The sequence below is a fragment of the Heterocephalus glaber genome, unplaced genomic scaffold (genome assembly GCF_053883595.1).
Source record: "Heterocephalus glaber isolate CG9 unplaced genomic scaffold, H.glaber_assembly_v1.0 deba00000901, whole genome shotgun sequence".
Lineage (NCBI taxonomy): Eukaryota > Metazoa > Chordata > Mammalia > Rodentia > Bathyergidae > Heterocephalus > Heterocephalus glaber.
Window position 1 is genome coordinate 5,994,050 of NW_028258171.1, and position 10,340 is coordinate 6,004,389.

The 10,340-nt window shown below is 35.9% G+C and overlaps 1 pseudogene; it reads left to right on the forward strand.

The window, feature by feature from the left end:
• The first annotated feature begins 8,990 nt into the window (after nucleotides 1–8,990).
• LOC101720113 (large ribosomal subunit protein eL6 pseudogene) lies at nucleotides 8,991–9,734 on the forward strand (annotated as a pseudogene).
• Nucleotides 9,735–10,340: the final 606 nt, after the last annotated feature.

A 10,340-nucleotide genomic window follows, 5' to 3' on the forward strand; every position in this document is an offset into this window, starting at 1 on the left:
TTTAAATTTAAAGTCAAATAACATTAATATTAAAAAATTGTAGAAGTAGGGCTGGGAATGTAGCTCAGCAGCGCACCATCTGCCTGGCAAGCATGAGGCCCTGAGTTCAATTCCTGGTACTGAAAAAAACTGCAGAAATCAAAGTAAGATACCATCTTATAAGCCACAAATTTGTAGCTATTCTATATTTAATGTCATATATACTAATGGTCATAAGGGAGAGTTTGAGTTTAGAAGCCTAGAATAGGATTAAAAGAAACTCATCTCATTCCCAGTGGCTTTAAAAGGACTTTTACTTAAATATACTTCAAAAAATACATATCTGCTGATAAGCATAAAAATATTAACAAAACTGTCCAGCAAAAAAATAAAGACTTGTGCTATATATAAAATGCTATTGCCGGGGACTTACCTCAGTGGTTCTGGCACCTGCCTTGCAAACACAAGGTCCCGAGTTCGATCCCCAGCACCAAAAAAAAATCTTAAAAATGGTATTTTACTTAGTAAAATTTCATAGTTCTTTGAAAGTTAAAACAACAGTTTTATAGTATAAATAAAAAGGCCATAATAAAGTACTATACTGCCTGGCGTGGACAAAATATATGTATTGTCTCCTAGTTTTGAGGCTGAACGTCCAAAATCAAAATATCAATGGGATTTGTTCCTTCTGAAGGCTGTGAGAGAAAATCTACTCCACGCCTCTCCCCTTGGATTATCCTACATAAGCAACTTCTCTTGCCTTTTTACATGATCTTCTCACTGTGCATTCCTATTTGTGGCTCTGAATGAAACTCCCATAGGATGAGAGCCACACTTTCCTTCTAGTATAATCTCCTCATAACCTGGTTTCTACAATGACTCGATTTCCAAAGGAGATAATTGCTAAGGGACTAGGAGTTAGTACTTTGCACTAACCCATGATGGGTCAGGAAACGCAACACAACTCTTACCACTTTGCTGCTTATTTTTGCTACAAGCTGTTTACTCTGGCAACTGCCTTTCTCTGAGTAATTAAGTATGCTCTACACACATAAGACTCGAACATATTCCTTCAGCTGCCATGTTCATGAATATGAATTGCTTAGAGTAAAAATTAAGAGACTTGATATACAGTTGGCAACTGCACTATAAAACTTCTAAAATTAAAAAGAGCATGCTTTTGATTTCAGGTATCATCTTTCTTCAGTGCTTTTCTAGTAGAGACTGCAGAAAAGACATCCAGATTTGACATTAACCCTTTAGCAAAATATTTGAGCATAGTCTCACCAATCAAATTTTATTTTCCACTTATACCAAACTCAGCTTTTAGATCTTTTAGTTGCACTTTGAAGCCCTTACATTCATATTCCTGAATTGCTTCTTTCCAAACACTTTCAAATCTTGTCCTTTCAGGGAACTCAAAGTACAAACTTTCAACATGTCCTTCTTTTAAATTTTCTTTTGAAATATTTAAAGTCATTTTTTCTTTATTCACTTGTCCCAAAGGTGCTCTTAAGGTGTCATAGGTTTCACAACGAAAATAAGTGTACACTGCATAGGCAGAGCCACTGAAGGAAAATTAGTGGCTTTATATGGCTTTCATTAGTAATTCAAGTAGCTACTTTCTAGAGAGTAGACAGATTGATGTTACAGGCATTAATTTTAGGAATCAGGCCTTGATTAAAGAAAGAAAATGAATCATTTATTTTTCTTTCTATGGCCTGTATTTTGGGAATGATGCATTCTTACACTCTTACAGTATAAAAAGTATAAACAGACTCTATAAAACACACACATATGTATTTTCATAACTACAGTACTGGATATATATGTATATATACAATATGTGTACATATATATATATATATATGTACACATATCCTAAGTACTTAGCTCCTAATTATTGTTCTTTAATTAGAACTCCTTCCATCTGGACGAAAGGCACGAAGACAAAAGGACTATCAGAAATAGTACCTAACTGACCTTCTAATTCTAACCTAATATCTGTACCATTATTTGAGTTACTCTTTCAAATATTCTGATCTAGAAAATCTATACTTATTCATCCAACAAATATAACATGAACTCTGTGACAGGCATTTTTCTAGATTCAGAAATTTTAACACTGGCAAAAGACAAACCTGTGCTTATGACATTTAGATCAAATGACCAGAATAAATATAATATTTTAATTGTACATTAGAAAATGATACAAAGTTTTTGTACATAGGGAGGGGAGAGGGCTTGGGGGGCGATGGGATAAAATAAAATGTATTAATAAAAAAAGAAATTTGAGATAAAAAAGAAAATGATAAATACTCTGGGGATAAATAAGAAATGATTCTTTTCTAATTCAGAGGTATTAGAAGCTATTTTCACAATGATTCAATTACCAAATACTATTTTTAAAAGATTGAGAAATTAATTTGTAGGAAAAATAAAACTCCTAAATACAGTAAGGGGGAGAGGAACACTATCAACAAAAGTCAAAACACAAGTAAATAAATAGGAGAAAGAAAAATATTTATGATACATGTAAATAAATGATCTCAAATATGTAACATGCAATTTGAAACAAAGCTACACTAGAGAGCCTTTCTTTACAACTAAATTTGGGCAAAAAAGTAAAAAGTTCTAAAACAAACTCAATTGTCAGTGATGTGCAGCCAGGCTAACCTTGTGGACAACTGATGGAAGTATGATATAGTACAAGCCTCCGTATTTTATATAGCAGTAAAATTACCAGAAATGCATTGCTAATGTGAAATGACTTCTACATACAGGATTATTCATTGCAAAGCTGGTTTTCTTAGAAAAACATAAACATCATGAAAATGAAAATTATCTCTAAAGAATTTATTAATGAGGTATATGATGTTTCAGTACAATTGGGTTAACAGTAGCCTATCAAAATAAAGGTTTTTCCTCAGTAGCATGGGAACTAGCACAAAGAATCAACAATTGGAATCTCATCTTATTAAAAAGCTTCTGCACTGCAACAGAAATCACCAACAGAGCAAACAGACAACCTACAATATGGGAAAAAAAAATTTTAGCACCTGTACCTCAGACAAAGGTCTACTATCAAGAATATATAAAGAATTGAAAAAAAATCAGAGCCCCCAACTTCAAAGACCCAATTCAAAAATGGGCATCTGAAATGAAAAGACATTTCTCAGACAAAGAAGTAAAAGCACCAAATAAATATATGAAAAAATGTTCAACATCACTGGTCATTCAAGAGACGCAGATGAAAACAACACTGAGATTCCACCTCACCCCACAAAGAATAGCTTATATCAAGAAATCAACCAAAAACAAATGCTGGCAGGCATGTAGAGAGAAAGGAACCCTTCTTCACTGTAGGTGGGAGTGCAGACTGGTGCAACCACTGTGGAAATCAGTATGGAGATACCTCAAAGAACTAGGGCGGCTAGAGGTCCCATTTGACCCAGCTATTCCCCTGCTGGGGATCTTGCCCAAAGAATTAAAAGAATCATAGCACAGTGATATATGTGCACCTATGTTTATAGTGGCACAGTTTGTAATAGCTAAAGCTTGGAAACAGCTCAAGTGCCCATCAACTGGAAACTGGATAAAGAAGATGTGGGGTTTTTTTAATGTAATACTGTGTACTACTCAGCCATAAAGAATGAGAAACTAGAGACATTTATAGCTAAATGGATGCATATTGAGGCCATCCTCTTAAGTGAAATAAATAGGACACACATGTGTAAATACCGAATAGTTTCTCTAGTGTGAGAAACTGAAAGTGTAAATAAGGATAAAAATGATTAAAATGAGTAACTGATAATTTGAAATAGGAAAAGATACAAAGGTGTATGGGTGGTGGGAAGGGAAGGGGAAAGGGAAGAAGGGAAAGGAAAAATTATGAGAAAAGAAAAAAATGGAAATTAAATCTATGTAAATAAGGAAGGGTGGAGGAGGTGAAGGGAGCACAGGTAATGGGGAAAAAAATAAGAACTAAGATATATCATGTACAGGTACAAGCACCTAATGATAAATGTAAACGTACTGTACACCTAAAATGTACCAATAAAAGAATTTTAAAAAATTATGGTTTTCTATTTTTTCCAAGGAGGAAAAAAAGAACAAAGAAAAATGTATAAAATAAAGTGAGTTATGTAGCTCAGCAATAGAGTGCTTGCCTTGCACCATGAAAAAACAAAAAGGTGAAATATAAGAATTTATATATGCAATTGCATTTACATGCAAACTAATATTATTAACATTGGTAACAAGTAATATTAAATTGTATTAATAGGTATAATAATATAATAATTCCTAAGTCCTTATAATAGGTAGTATAGTAGCAAGTGGGGGATTATGATATCCCCTGCTTGTCTTTCCTGCCTACAATTGCTTTTACTATTCTAGCTCTCTTCTGGTTCCAAATGAATTTTTGGACTGTTTTCTCAAGCTCTGTGAGGTATGCTGTTGGAATTTCAATTGGGATAGCATTGAATCTATACCGCAGTTTTGAAAGTATGGCCATTTTCACTATATTGGTTCCTCCTACCCAAGAACAAGGGATGTCTTTCCATTTTCTGATATTTTCTTTGATCTCTTTTTTCAGAGAGCTGTAGCTTTCACAGTAGAGGTCTTTTGCTTTCTTTGTTAGATTGATTCCTAGGAATTACATTTTTTTGAATGCTATTGTGAAAGTAGTTGGTTCCTCAATTTCCTTCTCAGTGATTCTGTTATTCATGTACAGGAATTGATTTTTTTGAATGTTGACCTTGTATCCAGATACTCTACTGAATTTGGTTATTAAGTCTAGAAGTCTTTTGGTGGAGTTTTTGGGGTCTTCTATATAGAGTATCATGTCATCCTCAAATAATGATAATTTAAATTCTTCATTTCCTAACTTTATTGTTTTTATTTCTTTCTCTTGTCTAACTGCTGTGGCTAATGTTTCAGAACTATGTTGAACAAGAATGGTGATAGTGGACATCCTTTTCTTGTTCCCAATTTTGGCATGAAAGATTTCAGTTTTTGACCATTTAGTATGATATTGGCTGTTGATTTTTCATAGATGACTTTTATCAGGTTGAGATAAAGACCATCTGTTCCAATTTTCTGCAGTGTTTTACCATGAATGGGTGTTGGATTTTGTCGAATGCTTTTTCTGGATCTATTGAGATGATCATATGTCTTTTTGTCCCTGGCTCTATTAATATAGTGTATTACATTCATCGATTTGCTTATGTTGAAACATCCCTGCATCCCTGGGATGAATCCCACTTGGTCAGGGTGTATGATCTTCTTGATGATCTTCTACATTATATTTCCCAGTATCTTATTAAGGATTTTTGCATCTATGTTCATTTGGGCGATTGGCCTGTAGTTCTCTTTTACGGTTCGGTCTTTCTCTGCTTTCGGGATCAAGGTGATGCTTCCAGGAATGAATTTGGGAGTATTGCTTCCCTTCCAATTTCATTGAAGAGTTTTAGAAGTAGTGGCATTAGCTCTTCTCTAAATTTCTTATAGAATTAGCAGTGAAGCCATCAGGAACTGGGCTGTTTTTGTGGCTAAATTTTTAATTACAATTTCAATTTCATTGATTAATATTGGGTTGTTTATAATTTTTATATCTTCTTGGTTCAACTTTTGTAATTCATATGTATCTTGGAATGTGTTCATGTATTCTATGTTTGCCATCTTATTGGAGCACAGATCTCACAGTAGGTATTGATGATCCTCTGGATTTCTGCTGGATCTGTTGTAATTTCACCCTTTTCATTCCTAATTGCATGAATTTGAGTGTTTTCTTTCTTTTTTTTTTTTTGAAAAATTTGGCTAGGGGTTGGTTAATTTTATTTATTCTTTCAAGGAACCAACTTTTCAATTCATTGATTTTTTTGGATCATTCTCTTAGTCTCCATTGCATTGATTTCTGCTCTGATCTTTATAATTTCCTCCCTCATACAACCTTTGGGTTTGTCTTCCTCTTCTTTTTCTAGAAGCCTGAGGTTCAGCATTAGGTTGTTCATTTGAGTTCGCTCTGTTTTCAGTAATCGCTGCTATGCCTTTCTTTCATAGGACTGCTTTCATTGTGGCCCATAAATTCAGGTATGCTTTACTAGAATTATCATTTAATTGTAGAAACTGTCTAATTTCTTCTTTAATTTCCTCTATGACCCATTTGTTGTTGAGGAGGGTGTTATTCAATTTCTATGTGTTTATGAAGTTCTTCTGGTTCCTTTTGCTACTGATCTCCAATTTTATTACACTATGGTCTGACAATATACAGGGGACAACTTCATTCCTTTGCACTTACTTAAGCATGTTCTATGAGCTAGCACGTGGTCTATTTTGGAGAATGACAACTATGCAGCTGAGAAGGTGCATTCTCATTTTGTGAGGTGGAATACTCTGTAGACATCTATTAAGTCCATGTATTCAAAAGTTTGGTTCAGTTCTAGCATCTTGTGGTTGATTTTTTTGTCTGGTTGATATGTCTCTTTGTGACACTGGGGTATTGAAGTTCCTCGCTACTATTGTATTAGTGCTTATTTGATTTTTCATGTCTGTTAATATTTGCTTTATATAGTTGGGTGCACTAGTATTTGTTGCATATACATTTATGATTGCCATATATTCCTCTTGGATTGTTCCTTTTACAAGGGTGGAGTGACCTTCTTTGTCTCTCTTAATTAGTTTTGGTTTGAAATTCATTTTTTCTCGGTGCCTATCCCATGGAGTATTATTTTCCATCCTTTGACTTTCAGCCTCTTAATTTCTTTTTGAATTGTGTTTCTTGTATGTGGTATATTGTTAGATCTTGCTTCTTGATCCATTCTGCCAGTCTGTTTCTTTTGACTGGTGAATGGAGACCATTAGCATTGATTGTTATAACTGATATGTGTTGACTTATAATTGTCATGATATTTTCTTGTTGTTGGCTCTTTTATTTTTCCCCCTTTCCATTTAATTTCTTGCCTTGCCTGATGGCTTAATTCTATTGGGGGTCATAGAGTTCTAATTCTCATTGGTTTTTTTCTAGGATACTTTTTAGAACTGTTTGGAGTGTTGCTTTGGTATTCACGGAGTTCCTCAGGTGTTCTTTGTCATGAAAGTATCTTATTTCTCCATTGATTTTGAAAGACAGTTTTGCAGGTACATCAATCTGGGTTGGAGGTGGTTTTCTGTAGAGCTCAAAATACAGCACTCCAGGCTCTTCTTGCCTTGAGGGTTTGCATTGAGTAGCCTGCTGTGATTCTGATGGGCTTTCCTTCATATGTGATTTGTTTTGTTTCTCTAACTGCTTGTAGAATTTTGTTCTTCTGTTGGGTTTCTGGAATCTTAACTATTATATGCCCATGTGTAGATTTTTTTTGATTGTGGCTAGTTGGAGTCCTATATGCCTCTCCTATCTGTATGTCAAGTTTTTTTCTCCTACTTGGGAAATGTGCCATTACTTCTGTGAACAGTTTTTTTAATGTCATTTGCACTCTCTCCTATTTATTGACTCCAATAATTCTTATGTTATTTTTTTTGCATTGTCTAGTAGCTGCTAGATTGTTTTCTCATGTTCCCTTGCTCTTTTTAAGAAATCTCTCTTTTATGATCATTAATCACAATAATGTCTTCTATAACTGATATTCTGTCTTCATATTGGCTTATTCTGCTATGCATACGTTCAATGGAGGTTTTAATCTGCTGGATATCTGTTTGAATCTGTTTCATGGATTCCATTTCTTTCCTATTCTAGGTGTTCATGGTTTCCTTTTCTTTCCTATGCTGGGCAATCTTGGCTTTCTTCATATTCCTGAGCTTCTCTCTTTTTTATTTGTATCTGTTCTAGAATCACTAAGCATGTCTTTCATTCTGTCACCATCTCTGTAGTTATCTAAGAAATTATTTCTGCTTTGATATTTGTAGAGCCTCATTCATGTGTTTTGTTGCTTCACTTGTTACCAGTTCAGGGAGTCCAGGTGGTTGACTTTTGGGTTGTTCCACCTCGTTGCCCTCTGTATTTGCCTTTGATGGCCTGGACATCAGGGTTTGCATCTTATTTAGGTGCTTTCTCATTTTTGCTGTTGTTGCTGATATTTTTGGTTTAATTTATGGGTTGATACTTATATATTGCTTATTGTGAGTATCTTTATTGATCATATTTAGAACACTCAGGGAATGACTACTTCTCAGAGGTGCCTTTGAGACAGAGCTGGTCCTAGATTTCGAGTCTACAATGACCTTTAGGCAATCTCAGTTGGGTATATCAGGAAGGACAGCTGACTAGAACAATCACTTGCCCTTGGCCAAAGCAATACACTTAGCATCAACAATAGCATCAACCATACCCTAGAAAATGACAAATTATGGTAACTTAATCTGTCACCTTTAACTGCATGAACTAGACTTGTGGTTATATATCAAAAACAAGGACCAACCAGAAATGTGTTTGCAGTAAATAAGCTCTTCAGTATAGCAATTTACCCTCTGGAAAGAAAATTTAGAAGAAGTTGGGGGGACGGGTAGAGAAATGGGAGAGGGAAAGGTTAGAATTAGGGCTAGAGGACACAGGAAGATCATGTAAAAGCCAGTTTCATCAGGAAACTGGTGAAGACAGGAGGAAAAAAAAGAAGAAAGGAACAAAAATAAGAATAGAACAAACTAACAGCAACAAGAAAATTAGAAACTGTATTCATGCTGTTATAGAAAATCACAATCAATAAAAAAATAAAACAGGGGAAAAGAGGAACAAGAAAAGAAAGAAATGAAGTAGGAGGAGGAGAAGAAGAGGAGGAGAAAGAAAGAAAATCAAAAATGAAAGAAAGAAAGAAAGAAAGAAGGAAAGAAAGAAAGAAAGAAAGAAAACAAAAGCAAAACAAAAAAAGAATCCTCCCCTCTTTCCCATCTTGCAAGATGGCAGGTGAAAAAGCTGAGAAGCCCAGTACTAAAGAGGTGAAACCTGAAGCCAAGAAGGCTGATGCCACTGCCATGGTTAAAAAGAATGTGAAGAAGGATAAAAAATGCAAGAAGGGGCAGCCCTGGTGCAGCTGAAACCCTGTCCTGGTTAGAGGAATTGGTAGATACTCCTGATCTGCTATGTATTCCAGAAAGGCTTTGTACAAGAGGAAGTACTCGGCTGCTAAATCCAAGGTTGAGAAGAAAAAGAAGAAGGTTTTTGCTATTGTCACAAAACCAGTTGGTGGTGACGAGAATGGTGGTACCTGGGTGGTTAAGCTTCGCAAAATGCCTAGTTACTACCCTATTGAAGATGTGCCCTGAAAGCTGTTGAGCCATGACAAAAAACCCTTCAGTCAGCACATGAGGAAACTTCAAGCTAGAATCACTCCTGGGACCATCTTAATCAACCTCACTGGGTTCCACCAAGGCAAGAGAGTGGTTTTCCTAAAGCACCTGGCCAGTGGCTTGCTACTTGTGACTGGTCCTTTTAACCTTAATCAAGTTCCTCTGCATAGAACACACCAGAAGTTTGTCATTGCTACCTCCACCAAAATTGATATCAGCAATGTCAAAATCCCCAATCCCTCACTGATGCTTACTTCAAGAAGAAGAAGCTGCAGAAGCCCAGGAACCAGGAGGGTGAGATCTTCAACACCGAGAAAGAGAGATACCAGATTTCAGAGCAGCGCAAGGTGGATCAGAGAGTGGTGGACTCACAGATTTTACCAAAAATCAAAGCTGTTCCTCAGCTCCGGGGCTACATTCGATCCCTTTTTGCTCTGACAAATGGAATGTACCCTCAAAAATTGGTGTTCTGAATTTCTTACTAAGAACCAAATTAAATAACTGATATGGTGGGAAAAAAAAAGAGTCCCCTTTAAGGCATGTCTCTACTGTTATCAGCAGACAATATGGGTAGCAGTGTACAGATCTGAGTCACTTAATCCCAGTGAGCCAGCCATAGTCCACTGAGATTCAGGCTAGTTTCTGGCTATGAGGCCAGAATTGAGCATCTGACCTCCTATGGGTTTGAACTCTACACAGTTCTGTTATAGGTTTGAGCTACCCCTCCCCCACAATAAGTCCAGGGTCCAGTAGGAGGTGTTGATCCAAACCACTTACCAACTGCCCTAGTCTACTGTGTATTATGGTGACTCTCTCCGCTCTTCCAGTGGGCTTCAGTTTTCAACAACAATCATCCGAGAGTCCCTCTCTCTGAGGCTCACCACTGTGTCATCTTCCCCAGCTCAGAATGATGATCTCTTTGCACTTCACCATTGTCTGGATGATGGTGCACAAGTGCGTGGTCTCTCTGGTGCTGTACTAATCTAAATTTTTACATATGTTTTTCAAACTTCTAGGATAATGCAGTATGTCCCATAATACACACACCCCATTAGTGTGGGGAATATTTGAAAAATATA